The sequence below is a fragment of the Sinohyriopsis cumingii genome, chromosome 14 (genome assembly GCF_028554795.1).
Source record: "Sinohyriopsis cumingii isolate HCF-2022 chromosome 14, ASM2855479v2, whole genome shotgun sequence".
Taxonomy (NCBI): Eukaryota; Metazoa; Mollusca; class Bivalvia; order Unionida; family Unionidae; genus Sinohyriopsis; species Sinohyriopsis cumingii.
This window is the reverse complement of record NC_142974.1, coordinates 113,844,413-113,855,752: the sequence shown is the minus strand read 5'-3', so window position 1 is coordinate 113,855,752 and position 11,340 is coordinate 113,844,413. Positions and strand designations below refer to the sequence as shown.

Here is an 11,340-nt window from a genome sequence, read left to right as displayed (position 1 = left end):
GTATTAAATCCTGGGCTATTGACATCAGAGGATATATGGAAGAAAAGGTAATGTACAGCCAAAAAATGCCTAAAACGTTGATTTCCTACAAATTAGGGATAAGAGAACTATTGAGATAGAGTTTTTTTTATCATGAACCTTTTTTATTAAGAGTATGGTATAAATAAATAAAAACTGCATGCATGACATTCAGTAAAAATAACTAAGAAGCGATAGGAGTCATGGACTGTTTAATTTGATAAATCTATAAAAATGGCATGACCTTTTAACTGAGATTCAGTAAACAATGAACAGCTTTAGTATCCAAGCCGCTATTAATTTTTATAATAACCCAGTACACATTTTATTCCCTGTACCCTGCACACAATTATCAACAATTTAAAAGTAATTGTCCATGATTTGAGACCAAAATTAAATTGTCCTATTTCCTTATTATGGTTGATATAAACCATGACATTTTTTCCAGTCGGATTTTGACTTTGGATCAACCAATTACTCGATGATGTTGTGAGCATTCAGTTTGTACATTAACACCAGCAAATGTTATGAATGCATAAATCACAACTGTTTACAAGGAATACAATCCAAGACTAAAATATCTTACATTTATAAATGTACACTATGGCATTATAGTATCCTGTAATTTCTATGTAGTTACAATTTTCTGAATAATACATTTAAAGATTAGTAGCTACCATATACACTTACTTGTAAGTCAAGTCCAACTGCAACCAAAATAGACATTGATCTGCAATGACATTATGTGCCTGCAGATCTGGGTTTATGTTGTTTGCTGTACTGATTAAACTTAACTGCATATACCCAGATATGGCACATTATGTGACAGCAGATCAGGGTCTATAATGCTTGCAGTTGGACTGAATTTGTAATAAGTATGTACTATACATTATGTTTCTTTGCAATAACCGATCAGATTGACCATCTGTACCCCGATATATCAAACAACCAAAGCTACTTCTATAAACCACACTTAACAAAATGTTAATTTCTGTAAATCATTGTGGAATTTTTCCAAGTATTATAGTGCAACGAAAATCGTATGTATGTATGTATGTACGTACGTATGTATGCATGTATGGCACATCAGCACAATCCTGACTATATGATGCAGGCTAAATTCAAGTCTCCCAGAAGACTTCTAAAACATAAAGGCAAAACAGCTTAAATATTATTGCAAACAGACTCTACCATTTGTCTTAATTTGAGATTATGGTTAGTTTATGCGCTGCATGTCTTTTCAAAGGCAACTGCTATGCAAGCCTGATGGAATTAACCATATCTGTGTACATTGTGAATCTGGGTCTGTTTATTTACATGATTTTATCTATGCCAACCCATAGCACTATCCCAACAAAAGTAAAATACCTTCCACTTACAAATATTCGCAATGCTATTTTTTTGTATTTACATACAGCTTCTTTTCACAAGGATTCTGTTCATGTCAATCCAGTAATAATACTAAAAACTCAAATATCAACTTTGAGAAAATTCTTCCCCCATAGTCAAAATTAACTTTTAAAAAAATCCATTACTAACAGAATGTGTTTCAATTGCAGCATTCATCAAGGAATGGAAAATGCTGCTAGTGTCAATCTACAACAATAATTTTCTTGTTAATTGCAACTACATATGATCTTTCTTTCATTACCATATAACTTTGTAACTGATGACCAGTAAAACAGAACAAAAAGAATCTTATATGTGAACTTATATTACTTTTACCTGTATACTAATTGTTATGATCTTTTAAAGACATCCAACTCTTTCTCAATAGTAGCTGAAATTATTTTTTGATGTCCTATATGTTAGCCATGGTGGTTCAGTGGTTAGTGAGCCTGACTCACAACGGATAGGGTGCAGGTTCAAATCCTTCCAATAGACCAGACTTTGTTGGCTGCCGTGGTGTGTCCTTGAGCAAGGCAACACCTTGTTGCTTATCATTGCATGAATTGCTTTGCAGAGAGAATCCCACCTACCCCTTTATTTTGGCTACTGATTATATAAAGTTTTATATTATCATTAGGACAGGTGTAATTTTATTGCAAAACTATTAAGTGCATTCTACAAAGAAAAGGTAGAGACAGAATCCAACAGCACAGATTTGAAGAAAAACATATATTAAAGGTCAAATACGGATGGATTACTACATTCTGGTATGGGGCTAAACAATTTGTTAATTTTGTAATATTTAAACAAGCAACAGATATTTTGATATCTGGTTTGGCATGGAAAGATTAAAAATATAAAGGTTAAACAGAAGCCTAGCTGTGGATAAAACTGATATCACTATAATACTGGGACAAGACAAAACAATGATCCTTTTTGCAATAGTTTGCCAAGATAAACTTCCATTACAAGACAATGCGCATCCATACAATTTTCCAGGGCATAACTGACATAAATTTCACCAGGCTAAACTGTCTCACTTCTGCTGCAGAACAAAATGACTTTGGATTAAACTGTGCTTTAAGATGTTTTATTTTTAATTATATATCTGATATTTACAAAGATTTATTGCCTTGGTTCCTAAAGTACACATTCCATGACAAACGTGACTGGTGTAACCACATTATAATAACATGGTTTCAGGTTTCTCTATCAACTTTTTAAACTCTGCTAGCCACTGCGCTCCTACTGCCCCATCGACCACTCTGTGATCACAACTGAGGGTGACTGACATCATTGTAGCTTGTCTGTTTACAATGCAACCATCTATTTATTATTTCTTCCTTAGCATCTTTTAAAACTGTCCACATGCACAAATGTTATAACATAATAGCACAATTAAGATAAAAGCTTAATTGTTCACAAGATACAATGTAATTATGTGTATAAATCTCATTATTTTCCTTATCATACACTGTTGCATATTTCTCACACTGGAGTTTAAAGGGGTGCAAGTAAACATCAGTAACTTGTCATACAGGTTATGCAGCCATAATATGCCTGTATCATTTGCTACTTGTACTCTGTGTCGCGTCTTTCAGGCATGCCCACTAAGTAATCAAGACACTTGATATTAACATGGTAGCTCTGAAAGGTTTTCATTGATCAAGACCATTTTATTCTCTGAAAGAATAGAAAGCAAGCAAATTGTAAAGAATGAAACAAGGTCTAACGTTTTTATGCTGTGTATTTGTCATTGAAGGTAAGAATGACAGGAGTATGACATAAATGCAAGTACTGTGCCAACTGGGAAAAAATGAATTCAGATTAATGATGACGATTATGAGAGCTTTGTCTCAGCATCTGCTGCCAGTACTAGGAACACTTCTTTGACCAATCATACTCAAATAATGCACAAAGTAAATAAGCACAATGCTTACATTTTGAATAAAAAGGTTGTCCAAACATAGAAAAATGGGTTTTATTTCGTTAGCAACTGCACAGCAATGTAAACAAAAAAACCCACTGATGATTGGGTATACAATATTATTCCAATTCCAATGTATCAATACTGTACAAGTTCTTATACCACAGGCTTCTAAATGCAAGAGTAGGAAGGAGTTAAATAATAAACTCATCACCATGATCAGAATTCCAGCCCACAAGCTTTGGTTGCATGTCAATCTTCTAGACCACTCGACTATGGACACTCAAGGGAACACATAATGTACATATGGATAAACAAAGCCAATCTTACAAACCATCTGCAATGTGAAATATAGCAAGGAAAATGGATTGTCACTCCCATAAAACTAAATGTATTCAGTAATCGTACCCATTTTCACTTGATTAATCCACCACTATCTGCTTCTCGCTGATCCCACAGCAAGAATACAGGTCTGAAATTATACTCATAAGAATATCAGCTGGAATCTTATTGATGAAATAATTTTATACGTTCAAGTACACACACTCTCTCTCTCTCTCTCTGGCTCTTGATCTCAAAGCTGAAAATCAAATAAAAGAATGTCAAAGACAACATACAGTGTAGTTCGTCATGATCTTGACAATGAAGTCTGTCATGATCCGACAATCATACAATAGCCTGTCCTTATTTGTCTTTACCACTTCCATTTCAACACATAATTCAGTGACATTAATGGACTGATTAAGACATGATGAGTAATGAATAGATAAATATTCTGGGTTGTTGTTCAATAAATACATATTATAGGTTCTTGTGTAATGGATATATATTCTGAGCTGTTTTAAAAATATATACATTCTGTTTGAACCAAATCCTGGGCTGATTTGTAATTGATACATATTCTAGGTTGTTGTTTAATGTATATATATTCTTGGCTGTTGTTTCATATTCAGTGCAATTCCCCCATAACGCGAATTCAGATATAACGCGGCAATGGCGTTGTTCCCGAAAGTTCACATGTTCATTCGCACATGAACAAATATTTTTGTTCAAAGTACGTGAAATAGTGCATAATAAAAATGTATTATTATTTTGGGGAAGAGATCACGTATGAATTCAAATGTAATACAAGTGTGGCATGGTTCCTGAAATTTTAAATACACGTACATGTATTTTTCTTGTACCGATAAAAGTATCTTTTGTTCAAATGCGTGAAATAGTGTATAAACATTTGTCATCATTTTGGGAAGAGATTGTTTATGAATTCGATTATAATATGATCGTGGCATGGTTCCTGAAATTTTAAATACATGTACGTGTTATTTTCTCGTACAAGAAAAAAATAATTTTTAAGTACGAGAAATACTGTGTAAAATGTTTATTATCATTTTGGGGAAGAGTTCGCTTATGAACTTTAATATAATACGATCGTGGCGTAGCTTCTAAAATTTAATAATTTCATCAGGTTCTTGAAGTGTTATGCCGATATAAAGATTATCGGAAATGTTACTTATTACTGATTCATTAGCCAAGCCAGTAATTTGTATTTGTGATTGTCTTTAATTAATTCTGTATACAGTCGTTGCTCAAACAATAGCTAACATGTGCTTCTTTAACTGCATACACAACCAAGCAGCAGACACAACCAAGCAGCAGACAATGTGGTGTCTGATAAAAATTCTCACAATTTAATAGACATGAAAAAATGAAAGCTGCCAACATGTTTGCTGGGCTTGGCGGTGTTATTAGACGCAATCAGTTGACCAGTAAATAATGTTTGCTACATTAGCTGGAAATTGAAAGGGTATGTAATTGCACATGGATTCAGCTTTTTTAATAAAAATGACTCATTACCATTATAGGCCTAATGCACTTAGTTCTCGGGTTTTACACGTGTACGGTGTTTGCTTATGAACTCGTTATTAATTTCCTAATGTTTATAAAATATTTTACCGTTATGGAAAAGTAAGTTCACAGACACAAGTTGTTCACTGCACTTTGCGCAATGATTAGTACATTTCTTTCCATATTCACAAAATCTGAAGTAAAAGTTATATGCACGTTGAAAGCATCCGTTGATTGTTAATGATTCTTGCCATAGTCGTTCAAACAAATAGGAGTACAAGCGTTAATTATAGGAAATTTACAATGGATAAATGTACACAGAAATGCATATGAGAACATTTTAGCAGTATGAAATTTCTACAGACACCGTTTATAGACCCTGGAACTTAATGAACCATACTCATTCTTCGTGTTTCTTGACCTAATTTTGGTGCTAATTTTTCCCACTGAATTCAGATACCTAATGATATGTGACCAAATTATTTAATAGTTTAAATATGTATGCAACTTTTGCAATGGAATTACGTGTATTATGGATTAATTGCAACCCCCACAGTACAATATCAGATAGTAAGTAAATGGTGTTAATAATCTGTTCATGCTGTATATTAGATGTTGAATTCAGACACAATGATCTAGGAAAAAATATTGAATATTATAAATCTGTGTGCAATTTTTCAATGGAATTACATGAATTATGGATGAACTTGCATGCCATAATGATACGATAGTAAACAGTGTTGATACCATATTCATCTTACATATGAGATATAAATACACGTATATGTGCCAACAAGTTGTTCTCTGGAAAAAGTAAAATAATGTAAAACCCATCATTAACGCAACCCCGCTATTGATGTGACCCAACTTTTGGACCCCAATTATCGCGTTACAGCGGGGTTCCACTGTATACATCTTCTAAGCTGTTGTTTCATATATATATTTTGAACTGGTATTTAATATATAAATATTCTGTGCTGTTGTTTAATAGATACATATTATGTGCTGTTGTTTAATGGATACATATTCTGGGCTGTTGTTTGATATATACATATTCTGAATTGTTGTTTCATATATTTATGTTATGGCTGTTGTTTAATATATTTATGTTATGGCTGTTGTTTAATATATAAATATTCTGTGCTGTTGTTTAATAGACACATATTCTGGGCTGTTGTTTCATACATACATATTCTGAATTGTTGTTTCATATCTTTATGTTATGGGCTGTTGTTTACTATATAAATATTCTGTGCTGTTGTTTAATAGATACATATTATGGGCTGTTGTTTAATAGATACATATTCTGGGCTGTTGTTTAATAGATAAAAAGTTTGGGCTGTTGATTAATAGATACACATTCTGGGCTGTTGATTAATAGATACATTTTTCTGGGCTGCCATTTCATGCATGCATATTCTGGACTGCCATTTTTTGCACACTTTCTCGGCCATCATAATGCAATAATTTCAACCATCATGTTCAAAATCAAGCTAAAATGAATTTTTGCTTTATAATTTGTACTCAGAATATTTCACTGCCATAATATATTGATCCCTAGGTCATCTTTGCCCAAGGTTATCATCTTCCTGGAGCAAAGAAAAGCAAAGAAAAGCAAAGAAGGTAAAGTTTAAAGAGTAAATTATTCCAATTATTTTAGTTTTTATAAAAACTTTCTAAGCTACATCATGCATAAAAAATGCAAGCAAATAAAGTTCAGAATGCTTTTCTTTTAAAGTAATCACCAAGACAGAATAAGAAAAATCGAAGGTTGTGAAGTTTCAACATCTATTACAATGAACCTCACAATCCGTACTCATTACGCATCAGTACTTGAAAAGATATACTGGTTCCATCAACTGTTCCCTCAGCATGCTTTCTAATCTCAGCAAGTATGATATAAAGTAACCAGACAAAATGAGACAACAGTAACTACAACGTTATCATGTACATTAATGCATTCATGCACACCAGACAACCACAACCTTATCCTGTACATTAATGCATTCGCGTAAACCACTCTGACTACCACAACCTTATTATGTACACTAATTAATTCATGTACACCACTCTGACTACCACAACCTTATTATGTACATCAATCCATTAATGTACACCACTCTGACTACCAAAAGATTATCCTGTACATTAATGCATTCATGTACACCACTCTAACTACCACAACCTTATCCTGTACATTAATGAATTCACATTCACCACTGACTACCACAACTTTATACTGTATATCAATGCATTCATGGAAACCAGTGACTACAACATCGTTATCGTGTACATTAATGCATTAATGCACACCAGACAACCATAACCTTATCCTGTACATTAATGCATTGGCGTACACCACTCTGACTACCACAACCTTATTAGGTACACTAATTAATGCATGTACACCACTCTGACTACCACAACCTTATCATGTACATCAAAGCATTCATGTACACTACTCTAACTTCCAAAAGCTTATCCTGTACATGAATGCATTCATGACACCACTCTAACTACCGCAACCTTATCCTGTACATTGATGCATTTAAGTACACCACCCTGACTACCACAACCTTATTTTGTATATTAATGAAATCATGTACACCACTCTGACCACCACAATCTTATCCTGTATATTAATGCATTCATATACACCACTCTGACTACCACAACCTTATTCTGTACATTAATTAATTCATGTAAACCACTCTGACTACAACAACCTTATCCTGTACTTTAATGAATTCATGTACACCACTCTAACTACAAAAACCTTATCCTCTACATTAATGCATTCATGTACACCACTCCGACTACCACAACCTTATCCTGTACATTAATGCATTCATGTGCATCACTTTGACTACCACAATCTTTTCCTGTACATTAATGCATTCATGTACACCACTCTGATTACCACAACTTTATCCGGTACATCAATTCATTCATGTACACCACTCTGACTATCAAACGATTATCCTGTACGTTAATACATTCATGTAAACCACTCTGACTACAACAATCTTATCCTGTACTTTAATCAATTCATGTACACCACTCTAATTACAAAAACCTTATCCTCTACAGTAATGCATTCATGTACACCACTCCGACTACCACAACCTTATCCTGTACATTAATGCATTCATGTACACCACTGAACTATCACAATCATATATAATACATTAATGCATTCATTTACACCACTCTGACTACCACAACCTTTTCCTGTACATTAATGTATTCATGTACACCACTGACTAACACAACCTTATATTGTACATTAATGCATTCATGTACACCAAAAAACCACAACATTTTCCTGTACATTAATGCATTCATGTATACCATTGTGACTAACACAACCTTACCTTGTACATTAATGCATTCAGGTACACCACTCTGACTACCGAAACCTTATTCTGTACATTACTGAATTCATGTACACCGCCCTGACAACTACAACCTTATTCTGTACATTAATGAATTCATGGACACCACCCTGACTACCACAACCATATTCTGTACAGTATTGAATTCCTGTACACCACTCTGACTACCACAACCGTATCGAGTACATTAATGAATTTATGCACACCACCCTGACTACAACAACCTTACTGAGAAAATTAATGCATTCATGTACACCACTCTGACTACCACAACCTTATTCTGTATATTTAATGAATTTACGCACACCACTCTGACTACAACAACCTTATCGAGTACATTAATGCATTCATGTACACCACTGACTACCAGAACCATATCGTATATATTAATGCATTTATATACACCACTCTGAGTACCACAAAATTATCCTGTATATTAATGCATACATGTAAACCACTATGACTACAAAAACCGTATCCTGTACATTAATTATTTCATGTGCACCACTGGTTGCCGCAACCTTATCCTGTACATTAATGCATTTATGTACACCACTCTGACTACCACAACATTATCCTGTACATTAATGCATTCATCTACACAAGTGTCTCCCACAGTCATATTTGTACACTTGTTGTTCTTGTTCAGAACCTACAAATACATATGCAGAATTGCCAGCTAGTAAAACAAAATCAACAAAGATACTGAATTGAGAGATGCATTTTGACAAGCACACCAAGGTGGTAACAGACTGACCACCATGCTTAAATCAACAAATTATATAAAAAGTATCAGCAACAAGCCATGTAATCTATTTTATAGGATGCTGATAAATTTAAGTGAACTTGGATATAGTCATTTTAATGATATTATATTTCTTGCATGGGTAGCCATTATTTCTGAGCAGACTGGCATCATCTGCATGAACTTTAAAATCCATGTTGCTGGTATGCTATCACATAAATAAGTTAAAAACCTTTAAGCAGATATTTAGTTGCTCCTTAAAGGTTTTTCTACTTTAAGTTGTGGTGGCAATATTTTATGCCTAGGTGTGCTAAAAATAAACACATGAAATCAGAGGTTATATGACTGTATCTATGTTATCTTTCAAATGTAACAAGTAACATTAAAAACCTTGGACAATATGCTGATGATAAATTTATATATTCTTATAACCACAATTACATGCATGACAATATATTGATATGGATAAACCAATGAAAAGTAACTATCAAATAATATGTTTACACTCTAATATGGACTGCTGAAAATGATAATGTTAAAAGAGATCTGTATCCCATCTGTTTTAATTACATTTACTGTTTTCAGGCATACTACCTAAAATTCACGTGGAAGAACATTCCACTCTCCTTCCTTTTCAGCCAGTGCCACAACATGATAATTGATCGATGAAAGACACCTGAAATTTAATTGAACTATGATGCAACTGATATTTTCAAGTAATTTCAATGTGGTGCAATCTATTAATTTTACCTTCAAAAACTCTAAAGTCTTTCAATACATCAAAAGAAATGGTATCCATATTATTATCACTATCAATCACTATGAAGCTCTAAACTTACAATCAAGTTCTCACACCTATAATGTGATAATTATGTCAGAGTGTGGATGCAATGGGACTCAAGTCAAGAAAATCCAATTATGACTCAGCGTGCTTGAAGTGGGAATCCTTAACTATCTATGAATATAGCTATATTATCTGGAACAACATATAATGTCAATGAATCTAGTTATGTTATTTGTAACAAGACATAATGTAAATGAATCAAGCCTTATTCTCTCCACAAATGCATAATGTCGATGATTCTAACTATATTCATTGCAAAAATATATCGTCTCAAAATTCTGGTTGTTATCTAATATTTTAAATCAGATTGCCATCATTTTCTTTAAGCACCAACTTGGTTTAAGAAGTTTTCTGGTGAAAACTCTACGTTAAAACAGCGGTCCTCCTCTTGAATGCCCCACCACCATTCCAACTAGCAGCCACCCCAATTTGATAGCCAGAAACCCTTGGCACAAATGAGGTTCTTTTCAAAAGTACCCCTCAAGAACAGCCACACCTCTAACGAAACAAATGGCCAGCATATAAGTGCAAAAATGTTAAATATTCCCATCACAAGCAGCTACATTTCATTATAATGTGTCCAGAACCACTATCTAATTCGCACGGTAAGGCAAGTCATCGGATTATCTTTACCGATGTATGTTTCCCAATGGCAGGTTTTCGCTACTGAAAGAAGTGTTGGCTAAAGTATAAGATTAATTTTATATTATCTATTAACACCAATATTTACAAGAAATGGGCTCAACAAAGTTTCGATAGAGTTTTGGGCTTCGCACACCTGTTGATTTCTTCTATTTGATGATTACAACCGGACATTAATTGTCAAAGTCATAACATGGTCAACATTGGCTAAACTTATATTTTGTGGATTAACACACACAGAGATATTAACCCTCAACAAACGGGTATGAGATTAAGACCAAACAATCACGTGAGAGGTACATGCATCACTTTCTTAATAAGCATGACATTTCATCCCCTCTACAAAAGTTTCATCTGCATCATTAAATTGCAGTACTGTACAATTAGCTGCACATAAATAAATCATTACAAGACTTGAACATGGAAAGAGAGACTTATTAGTTTAGATGATAAATGAAAGTTATTGGACTCAACGTCGGGTGTGTGGGCTGGGGATGGTGACCATGGGGTTGTGAAAATGACCAAGCTGAGCTAG

General features: G+C 33.8%; 1 long non-coding RNA gene across 1 annotated transcript in view; it reads right to left on the bottom strand.

Annotated features, from left to right (window-relative positions):
• Positions 1–213: 213 nt before the first annotated feature.
• LOC149784629 (uncharacterized) overlaps positions 214–11,340 on the bottom strand; it is a 441,350-nt gene continuing 430,223 nt past the window's right edge. Inside the window, exon 2 of the long non-coding RNA XR_016413914.1 lies at positions 214–262. This is a non-coding gene — a long non-coding RNA (uncharacterized LOC149784629). The remainder of the gene's footprint in view (positions 263–11,340) is intronic.